The 17,717-nt window shown below is 40.0% G+C and overlaps 1 protein-coding gene and 1 long non-coding RNA gene across 3 annotated transcripts in view; one reads left to right on the top strand and one right to left on the bottom strand.

Moving 5' to 3' along the window:
* Positions 1–17,717, bottom strand: part of MAMDC2 (MAM domain containing 2) — a 171,412-nt gene that overhangs the window by 51,724 nt on the left and 101,971 nt on the right.
* LOC144334718 (uncharacterized) lies at positions 12,008–13,156 on the top strand. Its single transcript, XR_013404873.1, has 2 exons — positions 12,008–12,092; positions 12,298–13,156. It is a non-coding gene; the product is annotated as an uncharacterized LOC144334718 (long non-coding RNA).

Genomic DNA, 17,717 nt, shown 5'->3' with positions numbered 1-17,717 from the left:
CTGCAGTGCAGTGATCCGATCTCAGCTCACTGCATCCTCCACCTCCTGGATTCAAGCAATTCTCCTGCCTCAGCCTCCCGAGTAACTGGGATTACAGGCATGTGCCACCACACCCGGCTAATTTTTGTATTTTTAGTAGAGATGGAGTTTTGCCATGTTGGCCAGGCTGGTCTCAAACACCTGACCTCAGGTGATCCGCCCACTCAGCCTCCCAAAGTGTTGGGATTATAGTCGTGAGCCACCGCACCCAGCCTCTATATTTATATTTGACACAAAGAAAAAGGAATCAGGATATTTACAATTAAGATGTGGAATAATCAGTTAGTCATTATTATTTCCTAGATGATCTTGTCTATTATGATAGCCACTAGGTACATGTGTCTATTAAAATTAAATTAAATTAAAAATTCATGTATTCAATCACACAAACCACAATTGAAAATGCTCAATAGCCACATGCAGCTCATGGTTAACTGAATTGGACACAGCAGGCATGCAGCATTTCCTTATTACAGAAAGTTTTATTGGATAGACTTCCCTGGCTCCTTTTGGATATCCCAAATACTTTGTGAATTGCCACAGTGGGTTGAAAGAAATGTTAAACGTGTTTTGGACAATAGCAGGCGTCTAGGTTGTCCTACCTTAGCGCTTTTTCCACACTTAGAACATTAGCCAGACCATGTGTTGTTCTGTCTGATAAAAGATCCCCAAGTCAGCTACTGACTAGGTTCAAACGATGGCCTCAAGCCCCAAATTTGGTTGGCAGTTGTCTGTCAGTATTCCAACACACAAAAGAAACACAACCAGGTCAGCCTGTTTGATCTAACACACTGGATTTTCTGCCTGGCTGTTAGTAATGCTGCTCATGTCAGCTCTTAGTTTGGGGCCGCCGTTTTACATTTTGTATGCTCCTTGAGGTGGAGAGGTTATTTTAGAGTAAGTAGTTGGTGACTAGACAAGCGGATGAGTGGGCCTGGTTGAGGCAGGACAAAGAATAAGTCAAACATCTTGTCCTGTTCTTAAGGAGTTACCCTCTGGGTCCAGTTAAGAACGTGACAAGAAGGGAATCAGTCATAGTCTAAATTATTGAAGGGATTAACCTCTTGTTTATTTATAGATCTTTCTTTAAAAACAGTGTTTATTTCATTTTAGGCAGTATTTCAAAGCAAGTGGAACATCTCTAAGACTGGAAAAAATCTTAGACAGCTTAAATGTATATTAATATATAAGAGGGTACCATGCCCTCTTAAATATTAAATATATTAAATATTAAATTAAAAATTAATATTAAATATAGGCATGAGCCAGCATGGCTCATGCATATAATCCCAGCACTTTGGGAGGGTGAGACAGTAGGATCACTTGAGGCCAGGAGTTCAAGATCAACCTGGGCAGCATAGAGAGGCTCCATCTCTACAAAAGAATTTTAAAAATTAGCTATGTGCACTTGTAGTCCAGCTACTTGAAAGACTGAGGCGGGAAGCTCTCTTGAACCCAGAAGTTGGAGGCTGCAGTGAACCATGATCATGCCACTGTACTCCAGCCTAGATGACAGAGTGAGACCCTGTCTCTAAAAAACAATTAATTAAAAAAAAGAGGGGGGAAGAAGATGAGGGACCAAGTAAAGTGATATCTCTTAGAAAGGTATTCCTGATTTTATGCAAATCTCTTAGAAGTTAGAGACAAACTAAATTTATGTAAATCAATGTCTCCATCTACTGAAGATCCCAGTCCTTAGGTACTGATAATACTTTAAAATGTTTGTCTTGATGGAGAATATTCATAGCTGAAGAAATCTGCCTAAACTGACTGGAAACACAAACAGGCAGTGAATGGAGAGCTGTAAAAACATATTTGCAAAGAAATAATTTTAAGTACAGTCAAGGAAGGATCAACAATATTACTCAACTTACTCTCTACTGTACTAAAAATACATAGTATACATGCTTTTAAAAATCCACAACAGAGTATTGCTACCTCAGCACTACTGACGTTTTAGGCCAGATAATTCTGTTATGGAGGACTGCCCTATGCATTGTAGGATGTTTAGCAGCAACTGTAACCTCTACTCATTAGATGCCAGCATCACTGCCAAGTTGTGACAATCAAAAACTTCTTCAGACATTGCCAAATGTCCACTGGGGGAAAAAATCTCCCTGAGAACTACTGGTCAAGAATAGTAGAAAACTGTTGTGTGGATTATAAAACCTCACTTACTAAATTCCTGTCATGTGCAGTCCTTGTGCTAGGCACTTTCAGAGCTGGATTTTGTTGTTGTTGTTGTTGAGACAGACTCTCACTCTGTGCCCAGGCTGGAGTGCAGTGGTATGATCCTAGCTCACTGCAACCCCAACCTCCTGGGCTCAAGTGATCCCCCTGCTTCAACCTCCCAAATAGTTGGGACTACAGGCATGCACCACCATACCCAGTTAATTTTTGTATTTTTGGAGAGACAGGGTTTCACCTTGTTGCTCAGGCTGGTCTTGAACTCCTGGGCTCAAGTGATCTGCCTGTCTCGGCCTCCCAGAGTGCTGGGATTACAGGATAAGTCATTGGGATTACAGGATAAGTCATTGTGACCAGATCTGTTACCTAATTTTTGGATTCACTGTCAATTTCAACCTATTTATTCTCTCCACTCAGACCAAGACTGTTCTAAAAATGGACTAGATTTCATTTTCTCTTCCTCTACACATCACCAGGTGGTTGTTCTAACAAGCAATGAAATATGGGCCAGGTGCAGGGGCTCACGCCTATAGTCCCAGCACTTTGGGAGGCCAAGGCAGGCAGATCACTTGAGGTCATGGGTTTGAAACCAGCCTGACCAACATGGTGAAACCCTGTCTCTACATAAATACAAAAATTAGCTGGGCATGGTGGCTCATGCCTATAGTCCCAGCTACTCAGGAGGCTGAGGCAGGAGAGTCGCTTGAACCCAGGAGGCAGAGGTTGCAGTGAGCCAGGATGGTTGAGCAAGACACTGTCTCAAAAAAAAAAAAAAAAAAAAAGAAAAAATGAAAGAAATATCCTCAAGCCCTGGAAACAAAAGGTAAAGGAGCAGAAACACAAGGCAGATGGACTAATACCCAAACTGAATAATCATCCCCTGGATTATCAAGGATTTATTGTTCCAATTTCCTGCTTTAGAAAACTGTAATTATTAAAGGACAATAGAATCTCCTCTTTATTTTCATCTTTCTCCCTTTCAAAAAAACAATGATCTGCTCTCTAGAAACAACATAATGACAGGCAGCAGAACCTAAAAGGTCACTGAGCAAATGCTCCTCATAGTATATAATTTTAAGTCTCTTCTAAAGTTTTTTTTTTTTTTTTTTGAGGAAGGTGGTTGATTAGGTTTGCTGTGTGCAAACCCAGCTACAAGGTTATTAGTCAAAGGGGCCAGACTGCCCCTAGGCCTGTCAAAGTCCATAAAAGTTCCTGATTAAAGTACCCACGAGTCCAGGTGCCGTGGCTCATGCCTGTAATCCCAACACTTTGGGAGGCCGAGGCAGGCAGATTGCTGCCAGTTCGAGGCCAGCCTGAGCATCATGGCAAAACCCCCTCTCTACTAAAAGTACAAAAAATTAGTTGGGCAGGTGGCACACACCTGTAGTTCCAGTGACTCAGGAGGCTGAGGTGGCAGGATCACCTCAGCCTGGGAGGTTGAAGCTGCAGTGAGTTGTGATCACACCACTGCACTCCACCCTGGGTGACAGATTGAAATCCTATCTTAAAAAAAAAAAAAAAAAGTACCCGGGAAAGAAAAAGTAGAGAATCAGATATGTCAGGAATTCATGTTCTCAAACCAAATCAAGATAGGTTTTAAAATAATCAAGGTTACTGCTTTTCACTTTGTGAGATGTTATAGTTTAAAAACTACCAAATATAATGAATAGAATTTTGCCAGGAGGAGGAAATAAATTTTGTTGGGTGCTGTGAAATCAAATCAAATCAAATCTTTGTTTTGTAGTTCAAAAGGATTGTTTGTGTTAAAGAACTGAACACTGGCTGTATTAAATGTTTTTTCACTGCCTTTTAGAGTGGATTCCATGGCCTGCTTGATAGACATGGTAGGCCAGGTTGTTGGGTTCATCCACCATCTACTTTACCAATTGAATGGCCCCATTTAGGCCTATAATTAGCATGTAAATGATAGCTTCCAGAAATTGCCTTCTATATTTGGATAGAAACATTTCAGTCCTGTGCCAACAATATCATAACTTACCCGTGTTCACAAAATGAACCTAGTTAAGTTCTTGTTGTAAGTGGTAGACCTCAACAATTTCCCAGATGGTTTGATTTTGAGTTAAATTTAACTTTTCTTCTGATGAGGTTAAAATCTTTTGAAATCATTTGCACAGATAAATTTGGTTATGACAGCTACAGAGTTGGTGGCATAATTATTCACAAAATTACTATAATCCAGTCAGTGAAATTCCAGAGCCCTTCATTAAGATGCTATTGACACATCTGTAAGATATACTATACGATGTAATTGCATTCATTTAACTGTTTGACAATAAGTCGTAATAGAGTTTTAAAAAAACTTCAATATTGAGATACTTGGCAAAATGGATGAAATTATTACAAATCCCTCAAGACAGGCTAAGTGAAGCTTTATCTAGAAAAGTAAGTGTGAGGTTTTAGCATTCTTAGAACCCAGCACTGTTTTGAGAAATAGTTGCTAAATTGCAAAAGCATGCCTGCTGCAGATACTATATTTGGTCTTCATCTCCCACAAAAGGCAGAATGGCCATGTGTTTTTAAATAAGTTTTTAGCTGACCAATACTTTTTTTCTTAAAGGACCCATCTGGTTAGTTTTTTCTTTTTTAAAAGACCCATCTGATTTAATTCAACTTTTGGCTTTCACAAGCAGCAGAGATCAAGCAGCTTCCAGCTTTTCCCAGTGTGAAAGTCTTTCTGCTCCCAGGAGCCTTCAGGTCGGGGCTAGGGACCACCGTGTGCTAGCATACAGGCCTGCAGCTGAACTTTTTCATTGCTATCTGGATGGTAAACATCCAAATCTCTCAACTCAAAGATTTCCGAAATCTGCTTTATTTTCTGATCTTTAGGCCACTGTAAGGGGAGGGGAGGTTCCAAAAGGGACCACAGAATCAGCCATTTTTTAGAATGAAGAACAGGCCCAGAGAGCCTGTGATAGCAGCTCACACAACAGCCAGTTGCAGACTCAGGTATGAAACATTACGCCCCTTCCAGATCCCTGATAGAATGTATTTCATTATACAGCCCCCTTATTTTCCCTATTTTGCTTGAGGTATCTTAAAATATGATTCTGAGAGACATGATGCCACTCCCTAATTAATAGCACGGGACCAAACATTTCTTTGACCTGTGTTTACAACCAGCTTTCTGTCATTTTGCCTTACATTTGTTGATAGAGTATTTTGGTAACTCAGCACGGGAGCCTGACTCTTACATAGATTGGGGCTGATTTTCAGAACTAGCTAATGTCGAACCAGCCATAGTATTTCCTCGTCTCCACAGCAGCTCTTCCTTCACCTCAGACATCACTGCCCTGCTCTGTACTGAAAATGTAGGCCCCCAAAAAAGAATGCTCACAGCTTCCCTGACATCCACATCTACACCCTCATCTTCACTTGTATCCATTTTCACTTCCCTCCCTTGTTTTGAGAGCAAAGTCTGTCTGATTACAAAGTTCATGTTCTTTTCATGGTGAGACAGAGAAGACTATTCCTACACGATTAATGTCGAAGATGCAAGTGGAAAGTAAATGAGAAAAGCCTCTGAAAAAATGAATATTAGACAAAGCTAAGAGACATTTTTAATGTTTTAGTCTCTAATTCCACACCCAAATAATGAAGACATTATTATATTTCATTACCCCATAAAGCTTTCATTATCACTGAAGGAAAATAGGTGCAAATGCCTTCCTGATTTTTACATGTACTCCTCAAGAGGGCAGGTGACCATCTGGTGACCTCTGTTTTTGTTTTTGTTTTTGTTTTTGTTTTGAGACAGAGTCTCACTCTATTGCCTGGGCTAGAGTGCAGTGGCACAATCACAGCTCATTGCAACCTGTCCCTGCTGGATTCAAGGGATTCTCATGTCTCAGCCTCCTGAGTAGCTGGGATTACAGGCATGCGCCACCATGCCTGGCTAATTTTTTTACTTTTAGTAGAGACAGGGTCCACCATGTTGGCCAGCCTGGTCTTGAACTCCTGGCCTCAAGTGATCTGTCTGCCTCACCTTCCCAAAGTGCTGGGATTACAGGTGTGAGTCACCGTACCCGGCCAGTCTGGTGATTTCTAATAGGTCTCCAGGCTGCTTGTGATTTTGTGTAAAAAAAATCAGTGCTGGGGTAAACATACAATGTGATTTCTCTCCGGCCCACCTTCCATAGGGAGTTCCCCTGGTTAAACACTTCCCTGACCAATGTAATGTAATAAAATGTAAAGACCAATTTAATTGTCATGTCCAAGGATAGACATTATAATTGGAGTCATTGTTGTGGCTCACTTGGATGGAGTTACAAAAAGGTCAGTCCTACCAGAAGATAGATTTATAGAATGCAATTCACAAACAGCAGAAAAGGAAGAATCTAGGTCTTCCTCTTGCCTCTCAAGGGCTCAATCTGCTCTAGATGAACCCCTCCTGAGCCTGAAGAAGACAGCAGGCACTTTTAGCAATCCTCTGCTAATAAGAATGCTGACTTTGCCCTACCCACCTCTGAGACATAGAGACAATTAGCCTGATTTTCATTCATTCCCAAGCCAAAGTGTAGATCCATGAGGTGAAGAAGAGCTGCAGTTTAAAGCTTACATAACTCTTACCCCTTTTTAACCTATGCCACACTTATTTAACCAACTCCTAATAACAGACAATATGGTAGTTTCCACTTTCTCAGTATTACAAATATTACTGGAATGAATGATGATAGCTAAATCTTTGTGCATAACCATGATTATTTCCTTATGATAAATCCCTAGATGTAGAATTGTTATGTCATAAAGTATGCATGTTTGAGTGCTTTCTTTTTGATTCATGTAATTAAATTTTTATTAGAACATTGTGCCAATTTACCCTCATATAAGAGCACATGATAATCCTTATTTCCTTGCATCCTCACCTTTCCAGGGTAATGTTATGTGTGTGTGCGCGCATTATGCATGCACACATATATGTTTATATATATACATTTAGTCATACACTGCATAATGACATTTCAGTCAATGATGGACTGCATGTACAATGGTAGTTCCATAAGATTATACTGCCATATTTTTACTGTACTTTTCTCTCTTTAGATATGTTTAGATACACAAATACTTACCATTGTGTTGTAACTCTTGACAGTATTTAATACAATAACATGCTGTATGAGTTTACAACCCAGGAGCAATAGGCTATACCATACAGTCTAGGTGTGTAGTAGGCTATACCATCTAGGTTTGTATAAATATTATATGATGTCCTCTGAAGGACAAAATTGCCTAACAAACACATTTCTTGGAATGTATCCCTGTCATTAAGTGATACATGACTGTATATACATATATATGTACATTTGAATGTATTTATTCAATTATCAATTAAAAAATTTGTCACTTTAGACTAGAAAACATTAGTATGTATATATACATATATATTACATATATTGAAAAATAAATCTTTCACTTAGACCAGAAAACATCTATATGTACATATGTACATATTATATATATTTAAAAGTAAATCTTTCACTTTAGACCCAAATATATATATGTATATATAAAAATGGGTATATATATTTATACATGCATCTAAAGTGAAAGATTTATTTTTTAATTAATAAATTGAACAATACAAACAGTATACAGTATAAATACAGCAATTAATATAAACATCACACTCCAGGGTATTATGTTTTTGAAATATTTTGATAGACAAATGTATTCTTTCATTACTTTTAAGATTTCTTTTGCTGGGTGTGGTGGCTGATGCTTGTAAAGCACTTTGGGAGGCCATACATGAGTGGATCGCTTGAGCCCAGGGGTTTGAGACAAGCTGGGTAATAGTGAGACCCCATTTCTACAAAAAATGCAAAAATTAGCTGTACATGATGGTGCACACCTGTAGTTCCAGCTACTTGGGAGGCTGAGGTGGAGGATCTCCTGACCTTGTGGAGGTCAAGGTTGCAGTGAACTATGATCACACCACTGCACTCCAGCTGGAGTGACAGAGTAAGACCCTGTCTAAAAACATAATGTCTTTTATTATAATGAGGTTGGATATATTTGTGCATTTATTTTCTGGTTATATTTCTTTTTTTCTGATTTGCCTGTATATATCCTATCCATTTTCCTATTGCTTAGTTTACCTTTTGCTTATTAATTTATTAGATTTATATATTTATTTTAAATGTATTAAGACTTTGTTGCATATGTTGCAACCTTTTTTTTTCCCCTCTGGCTTGACATTTGCCTTTCAGATTTGTTTATGTGGTATTCCTCATTTGAAGAATAAAGCAGAACCAAATGTCTTGGTTTGAAGATTGAGATGAAATGGGAGGGCCACAAATAGTGATTTCTCTTTGAGCATTGTATAGATACACATGTAACCTGATACTACACAAAAAGTAAAAGCTCATGGACTGTCAGTGATGTGGTGGGATATGCCAGAGGGAAGTGATTTGTGGACTCACTGGAGAGAGACTTCTACTAGAAGTAAGTGCTAAACAGATAGTGCAGAAAATATCCAGAGAAAGATATACAAGAGAAGGAGGGAAAGGTAGGGATATCTATGCAAAAGGAAATAAGGTATGTTTCCTCTGGTGAAATTAGAGAGACTTTATTAATGTGTGAATTGTCAATTTCTAATCGCGTGAGTTGAGCTTGTAGCTCTAGAGGCCAGCAAATACTTATTTGTTCTGTGAGCTCAGAAAACCAGAGGATCCCCAGAAAATCTCAATGTGAGCATCAAAAAATAATGTGGCATCACCCAGAATTTAGGAAAATATTTCTTTAAAATGCAGTGATTGTAAGTCTGTGAAATATTCACAAGATAGAAGTTTGGGAGTGGAGAAGGGAAGTGGTATTTTCAGGTTCATAAACACACTTTGGAATAAATGTTTGCCTAATTAAGCTTATTAGTAAAACTGTAGGGAAAGAATGCCTGGTCTGTCTTTTCAGATGTCTCCATATTGCTGTGAGAACAAATTGCTGATCCAACAATGTTCCATGAAATTACTCAGAAAAGTCATGAAAGAATGGACTGACATAAACACTATGTTCGTGTAAACTATGTGTCAGCAACTACCAGTTGTGCTAATCTATCTTGCCAGTAATTTTCTCATAAGTTGGCATGAAACACAGAAGGTCTCAACAAATAACTGAAAGAAAATGAAACAGAAGGAAAACAAGAATATCTCAGGCTGCCTTACTCATATTTAAAGCAATGTAGAATTCTTGTACTCATAAATGATGCTGAGTTTAGCTTGAAAAACTCAAGAGTAGGTTCCTTTTCCATACTTAGCTCCTTTATTCTTTGACATGAAAACTTATTCCACTTGACAGTATAATTTTCCTTGTTCTGGTACAAAGCCACCTTTTTGTGCTCTATAATGTGTTGATTATCTTGTCAGCAGTTAATGGCCTTTCTATTTCTACTTTGCTCTCAGCTGCTCTGCTTTAATAATGCTGGGACATTAATATCCTGAAGCAGTTCTCTTCCAGTGTTCCCAGACATCATGAAATGTGATAGGAAATTCACCTTCTCTCGTGAATCTTGTCTACACATTGGTTTTCTGCTTCCTTAATCTCTTTATAGCAGGGTGTCTTGCTGTTAAATAGCCAACTATTTATAAATCTCTACAGAAACTTTCTAGACTTGCTCTTCTATTTGAGTGAACTTCTAGGGCTGCCTTTAAAACTTCAGAACCCTAGGTATTTTACATGTAGTCATATTTTCATTCTGTAAGGGCACAGTTAAAAAGATTTTAAAAGTGGAAATTTGAATCAAAGACTTAAATTTCAACTTTTTTTTCCTAAAAGGGAAAAATTTTTGTAAAAGAAAATGAAGGAATAGAGAAAATTACCAGCAAGGGCTGTGTTGCACAATATTAAAACACAGTTTCTGCTATTAAGATGCCAAAACTATAACAGGAAGTAGAAGAGACCTAGAGGTCATTTTGAAACATGTCGTTGTTTCATATAAAGGTGACATGACATTCTGATTTACATAGTAAATGCTAGAGTGAGGCCAACTCTTTATATTCCTGAACTAGAGCTCCTTCATTACACAAATACCATTCCAACAAGTAAAACCCAAGTCAATGACTTATAAAAGATTCAAAGAGGAAGAAGCATTTGAGGTGGTCATTGAGAGAAGCATAGGACTTCCTTGGGTTGTATAATGATTTCTGCAACAAGATCAATGAGATATACTTTGCGGTTGATAAATGCTGAGGGAGCATTGGAGGAGGAAGGCAGAGGGCAGAAGACAAGGATTTGAGGAATGAGAAGCCACACTGGAGTGAAGACAATAATTGAAGATACATCTTTCCAGAAGTTTGGAGGCCGAGGAATGGTAGGGATTGGCAGCTTAAATGGGTACTGAGATGAAGTTTTATTGTTCATTTGTGTCAAATGCAGGAGACTAACATATATTGGCAGTATGCAAAGGGACTAATGGAGATTGAAGATTTACGAGAGAGGGAATAATTTATGAAATAAGTTCCCAGAGGAGGCAGGAAGGTGAGATCAAATTCCTAGATGGGCAGGTTGGTTTTGATGAAGAGCAAGGATAATACTTTCTTTGTCAGATTGATCAGGAGATGAAGAGAGGCAGGTGAAGATTCAGAGAGGAACAGAACCGAAGGAGCTTGTGTTGGATACCTTTATCCTTTGGGAGATGAACCCATGAGATCACATCCTAAGAATGAGGCAGGGAGGGTCAAGTTGGAAATTTGTGAGTGAAAATAGATCTGAACATCTGGGATGGGGGATGAGGAAAAGTCAACGAGAGATGAGATGCATAAAAGGCTTTCCCAGCAGAATGGAGGGGACAGTGGAGATTAGTCTTATTTTTTCCAGCTGTGCTGAGAAGACTGGGGTAAAGATGAAAGCTACCCTGGGTTTCCAGGCATTAGGAAGACCAAGGTGGAGAAGCCAGGAAGACCTGCAGGTGGGGAGGGTATGACGTGGAAGCAACTGCATCATTGACCATAATCACAGAATGGAGGCTGGATAAGCTGTGTTGTGGGGCAGGGAAAGGATCAGGGGATTTGCACGGGGGCTGGTAAAACTTGATTTAAGTTCTTGGAAATAGGTAAAGGCACAATGTAAGAATGGGAAGCTGTTTCAAAGGGAAAAGTCACAGCTCTTGGTTTTAGTAAATACCATCATAAAAAGCTCCAAAAGAGGCCAAGCATGGTGGCTCGTGCCTGTAATCCCAGCACTTTGGGAGGCTGAGGTGGGAGGACAGCTTGAGGTCAGGAGTTTGAGACCAGCCTAAGCTACTTAGTGAGATCCTGTCTCTGCAAAAAATGAAAAATAAATTAGCTGGGTCTGTACCTAAGCTACTTGGGAAGCTGAGGTGGGAGGACTGCTTGAGCCCAGGAGGTGGAGGCTGCAGTGAACCATGATCGTGCCACTGCACTCCAATCTGAGCAAGAGACATGCTCCAACCTGAGCAACAGAGACCCTGTCTGTGAAAAAAAAAAAAAAAATATATATATATATATATATACACACACACACACACACACTCCAAATCAGACTCAGCATATACATGTCCATAAATGTGCTAATATTCACTCTAGCCAGGTAGTCCTGGTTTTAAGTATTCACACTAAAATCCCCTGTAGGCCAAATTGCTCAGGTGCTATGCTATAAGAGATTACAGTTTATCTTATCCAAAGGCAGAAACATTTAATTTTCCTTTTTCCTTTGATGGAATTCTTCCTTACCATCAACACCTATTCATTCATAGTACAGTTTTCTGTCTTAACTATTATTGGGTTACTAACAGGAGAACCCACTCTGTTCCAGAAATTGCATTGACATGAGGAATTAAGGAAAAAAAAAAAAAAAATGGAGCCGTATTCTCCAGAAGCTTACATCTAAGGAGATAGGTAAGTAGACAATTTCAACATAATGCATTAAGTGCTATGAGAGTAGTATGATGGTGATAGGTGCTATACGAGACAAAGGTTCTAGGTTAATTGCTTTGATATAACTGCCACCCTTTAACAAGGTTAAACTGGATTCTTTAATGTAGACCTTATTGAGAGTTTCTAATATGTTACTGTGCTTTGTGAATCTTCGTGTGTGGAGTAGAGATCCAGTCTGCCAAGTTCTGCAAACTCATCTGACAACAGAACTCTTTTTCAATGAAATATCTCAAGGGATTTGTGCTCCATGGGACAGAAGATGAGAAGGGCTGACACAAGATTCTCACCTAGTGAAAAAAAAAGTATGTATTTATATTTTTCAAAACTGGTTGGATGGGGGCTTTCTCTCAAATACGTAAAGGACTTTTGAAGTTTTTTTTTTTAGTCCTATGACAGTAAAGATACAGACTTAAAAGGATTTACCATGAAGATTTTAATGACTGCTGGGCTGATTATTAAGCCTGATCCCAGTGAAATGGAATACCTTTAGTCATTTTCATTTTTGGACTGTTTAACAGTTTTTCTCCAAAAGAAATATTTAATGAATACAATATCACATTCCTCTCAGTGCTTCTAATTAACAGACCACTGAAAGATCTTTGTTAAAGGAAAGGCTAGCTTCAGGCCAGAAGGCATTGCAGGATCTAATATGTATGCTACCATGGGTGACCAAGCGTAAAGATAAACTAAGGATTTGAATATATAAGGGCTAATGTTTGCGTCCATTGTTATGGAATTTCTGACGATCACTCTCTAGTCTTTCCTAATATTTGGCCTTTAGGAAAAGTGTTTTGGACTGAATTGTTCTCTCTCCTCATTATCCTCCTTAATGTGTGAAAGTCTCACCTGCTCTCTATTTCATAAAGAGGAAAAACAGATCCAGAGGACCATTTCATGATTCATCCTTTTTCAAAATGTTTCTTAAAACATTAAATACAGTTTTATTATTGTAAGCTGTTTATAATTGTATAAAGGCAGCCATTTCTTTAAGAAAGTCTCATCTTGTTAAAATAAAGATTTAACTCTGACCTGATTTTTAGTTTAAAGAAGTTCACAGCAAAAATCAGGGTATAGAATTATCCATGTATTAAAGAGATGTTGTCTATAAAACCTTATGAGGATCAGGACTAAGAAAAAAACATTCATTAGTCTTTCTCTCTCTGCTCAGCTAGATTTAATAAATGATATGTGTGGGAACTATGCTAAGAACTTTATATGATGCATTGTCTTTGGTCTTTACCATATACTATGGATATATGGGTATACTCCTGGTATACCCATTTTACACATGAAAGAAAAGTAAGGCTCAGAAAGGTTACATAACTAGCTCAAACTGTAATGCCATAAGTGCCAGTGAACCCACAGCCAAGTGTCTTATGCATTATGCTACATTTTCCTCTAACCCACAGCTTTCCTTTGTCTATGTTAAAGCACCTTGAATTTTGACCCCTCCTAGGAGCCAAAGTTATTTCTAAACTAAAACACCAGAAGGTTAAAAATAAAGTCTAAATTTTTTTCAGGAATCCTGAGCGTTAGGGCTGGACTCCCCATCTCACCTGATCCTATACTTTTGATGTTAGCCAGGCAAGGGCTAGGAGGCTTTTTACACTAGGCTTAGTGTAAAAAGCATCAATTCTAGAGTCAAAAAGACCTGGATCTGCTTCTCAGTTTAGCCACTTAATAGCTGTGTAATGTTGAACAATGTCCTTAATTTTCTGCCTGAGCGTTCCTCATCTGTTAAATGGTGCTGGACTGCTTTCCTTCCTAGGGAGCTGTGGCATCAAATGAAGTGCTGGAGAGTGCTCAACAACAGCCTGTTGTTGGCAGCTGTGATAATATCACACAGAATCTGTCTAAAAGGCTACTTTGCTAGAATGGTCTAAGGGAAACTCTTAGCATTGCTTCATCCCTATAGTTTGTGCCAAAGATTAAACTACCCAGGGAAGATAGCAAGGGGTTATTAATAATCAGCCCATTGTCCTTAAAACAGGCTGGGTAAATGCAAATAGGAGAAAGCAAGGGAAAGCAACATCCAGAGTGGGAGGCCATCAGAAAGGGACAGGGGAGGCAGAAGGCAGCCATCAAGAGTGAGGGAAATAAGAGGAGAAAAGCTGAAAGGCTGGACTTCTTTACAGTTCTGCATGAGCTGCTGCTCACTCACCTCCACTCTGGTCCCGTGTGACAACTCACTGAGAGGTGGAAATAATGTTCATGAAAAGAGGTCCTGTCTTTGATTTGGGCCCTGAAGAATCACACCTGACGCGCTTTAGAAATGGGTTCAGAGGTCACAAAGCATAGGCAGGCGACACATGTGTGCCAGGCTCTTAGTTTAGGCATTCATTTCTACTAGATCATCTGGGAGACCTTGAGCTAGACTGCATTCTAAAATGTCAAGGACATTGAAAGGAAATACTTTACTTCCCTCACAGGAGTATTGTGAGAATTAAATAACAAAAGGTACCTACACCCCAAGGCAGGCTTGAGGAACCTCATTTTCTCCAGGTGCACAAGAACAGGCCTTCCCCAAGATTGGAGAGAGATCTTGGCCACCCAAAGATACCCTGCACTAAAAGGCAGGCTTCAGAGTTGACTAGACCATGATTCAGACCCCAGCTTTGCCACTTCCCAACCTTAGAAAGTCTACTCATTCATTCTTTTATTCATTCATTGACCACATAGGTACCAAACAAAATGTATTGAACAGAATTTTATTCATGACCTACTTTGCACCAGGGCACAGTGCTAGATGCTGTGGATACAGAGATGAACAAGACCAACAAGGTCCCTGTCCTCATGAATGCTATATCTTCACAGGAAAAGAGATGAACAATGAACAAGTAACAAACAAATGAGATAATTTCAGGTTGGGATAAATGTTATACACAAAATAAACTGGGCAAACTAATGAGGAGTAATCTGGGTGTGAAGAAAGTGGTTATAAACTGCGCGGCGGTCAGGAATGTTCCTTTCTGAGAGGAAGCACTTGACCTGGGATAGAAGCGTGGGAGCCAGCTTGATATGGGAATGGCTGGGGAAGGAGGCACCCCCTGTGCAGAGCACTGGCCCTGGGCCAGGAAAGGCCTTGGGACTCAAGGAACAGAGAGAAGGCCCACGTGACTATGTGGACTCTGGGACTCTGATTGTGGCAGAATGAAAGCAGATGAAGCCAGCAAAGTGGGGAGTGATCCAACTGTGCAGGACCTCAAAAACCACAGTATGGGATGAAGTTTTACTCGGAAGGCCATAGAACAGTTACACACAGGGGAGGGCCAAGATTTGATTTCCATTTCAAAGAAATGATTCTGGCTGCTGCATCTCTCTCTCTCTCTCTGGCGTATAGAGAGAGTAAGGTGGAAGAGAAGATCCAGCTACAAAGATATTGAAGTCGTTTAAGCAAGAAATGATGGCAGCTTAGACTAGGGTGGTGCCTGGAGAGAGAGAAGTGGACATGTTTGAGATGAATTTTAGGGGTGTCACTGAAGGGTTTCGTCTGGAATTTGGGGAAGAGTGGCAATGAAACAGGAGGAATCAAACTATTTAAATGTCCTGAAACTTCAGTTTCTTCCCCTAAATTTGGTGTTACTGTAGCGTATTAAGGACTAAACAAGAGAGTATGTGCTGCCCAGCACAAAGTAGGTACTTGATAAATGGCCAGCTTGTCACTTGTTCTGACCCAGGTTGAACTCTGAACCTTCTAGAAGTTCCAGCAAGTTCATTTCAGGACTCAGTCATTAGAAATTCCAACTATTAAAAAATGTATGCTAAGCTCAATAGGTTCAGAAAAATATCTTAAACTGTCATCAATTTGGAAGTAAAGTTGATACTGAGTTATTAAACCATCCAGAACAGCCAATATGAAGCTTCCAGACAGACTGTAACAGCTGGCAAGTGTTGGCCGTATGCGTATTTGGATGCTCTGTGACTTAAAACTCCTTTCTCAATGGCAAGAATTTTTGGAGAAACATGTACTCTCTGTGGACAGAAGCCACATGTGGAAAACAATAGCCTAGGTTTGGGTGTCATAACTCTGGAAAACTCTTGATCTCTGAAGCTTTGACAGGGGTGAGTCACTGACAGTGAAAAAGCTACCTAGGGGCAGGAAGACCATTCATCTAACTCTGTTCCTACCCAGCTGTATGGTCACAGGAACATCTCCCAGCACTTCAGGGAGGGGGACCTGGGCAGGGACACTACACAGACATATCCTTGCACAGGCCTTTGGCTACCACAGAATCTGCTGGGCTACCATGCCTGGTTTCAGTGCAGCTCAGCTGCATATGAGCCTGAAACACATGGTCTTTCTTATTGCTCTCTTCTTTTCTGCTTTTATACTACTTTAGTAAAATACTATATTTTTATAAAATATTATACTTTTATAAAATAACTTTTGTAGTTATTCAGAGCAATAGTTCTCTATGTTGGATGTTACAATACCCTGGTGCACTTTATAAAATACTGATTCCCAGGCCCCACACCAAGAGATTCTGACCTAATCAGTATAGTAGATGCACCACCCAACTGATCCTTCAGGAATGAAGGGCTTATTCTCCCAGTTGCTGAAAGTGTAGCCAGTGGACAGCACTCGACTTGTTAGTCCTGTGGAAATTGCCGGGCATTTCAAGGCAATACCCTCTTCCTGAGGTAGCCAGCATCCGATGACCAATCAATATGGGACTGTAAAGACAACATTGCTCAACCCAGGACAACTCTGAAAGGCCACACCAGTTTCAGAGCTCCCTGTAGGTCAGCTGAAGCCTTCCTTGAGAACGCACTGCAGCCTGACAGCTTCTCCTGCCTGATCGCCTGATCCTGCTTCCTTTCCTTCCCTTCCTTCAGTGGTGATCCCAAGAGCAAACCTCATAAGCTTCCTGCAAATAAGTCTCCATCTCAGGGTCTGCTTTCCTTGGTTTGGGGTAATACTTGGACATCAGCATTATAAAGGTCCAGAGGTGATTTTTTTTTTTTTTTAGATGGAGTCTCGCTCTGTCACCCAGGCTGGAGTACAAATCTTGGCTCACTGAAACCTCTGTCTACCTCCTGGGCTCAAACAATCCTCCTGCCTCCGCCTCCCGAGTAGCTGGGACTACAGGCATGCACCACCATGCCCAGTTAATTTTTAAAATATTTTTAAGTAGAGATGGGGTTTTATCATGTTGGCTACGCTGGTCTCCAACTCCTGACCTCAGGTAATCCACCTGTCTCTGCCTCCCAAAGTGCTGGGATTACAGGTGTAAGCCACCATACCTGGCCCTCCCCAGGTGATTTTAATGAAGGCAAATAATCCCTGCTCAAAAGTCAGAATGTGACAATCAGTCAACAGACAATTAGTGAGCACCAACTGAGTGCCAAGTACATTGCTAGGTTTTTGGTCCCAGATGGAAAATTGAGAGAAATTAAGAAAACTGACTCTGATTGCAAAGCTAGCAAGTGGCAGACTTGGGGTTTAAAACAAGAGAGATTGCTGTGTCTATTCTCCTAATCACTATGTTACGCTGTCTCCAAGATGATGGAAGGGAAGCATAGGATGCCAGGGAACCCTAACCTCGCCATGCTGTATAGGCGCGGAGAGTGGGGTCAAAGAAGGAT

The sequence above is a fragment of the Macaca mulatta genome, chromosome 15 (assembly GCF_049350105.2).
Source record: "Macaca mulatta isolate MMU2019108-1 chromosome 15, T2T-MMU8v2.0, whole genome shotgun sequence".
NCBI lineage: Eukaryota > Metazoa > Chordata > Mammalia > Primates > Cercopithecidae > Macaca > Macaca mulatta.
The sequence above is the reverse complement of the archived record's forward strand: the minus strand, read 5'-3'. Positions and strand labels throughout refer to the sequence as shown.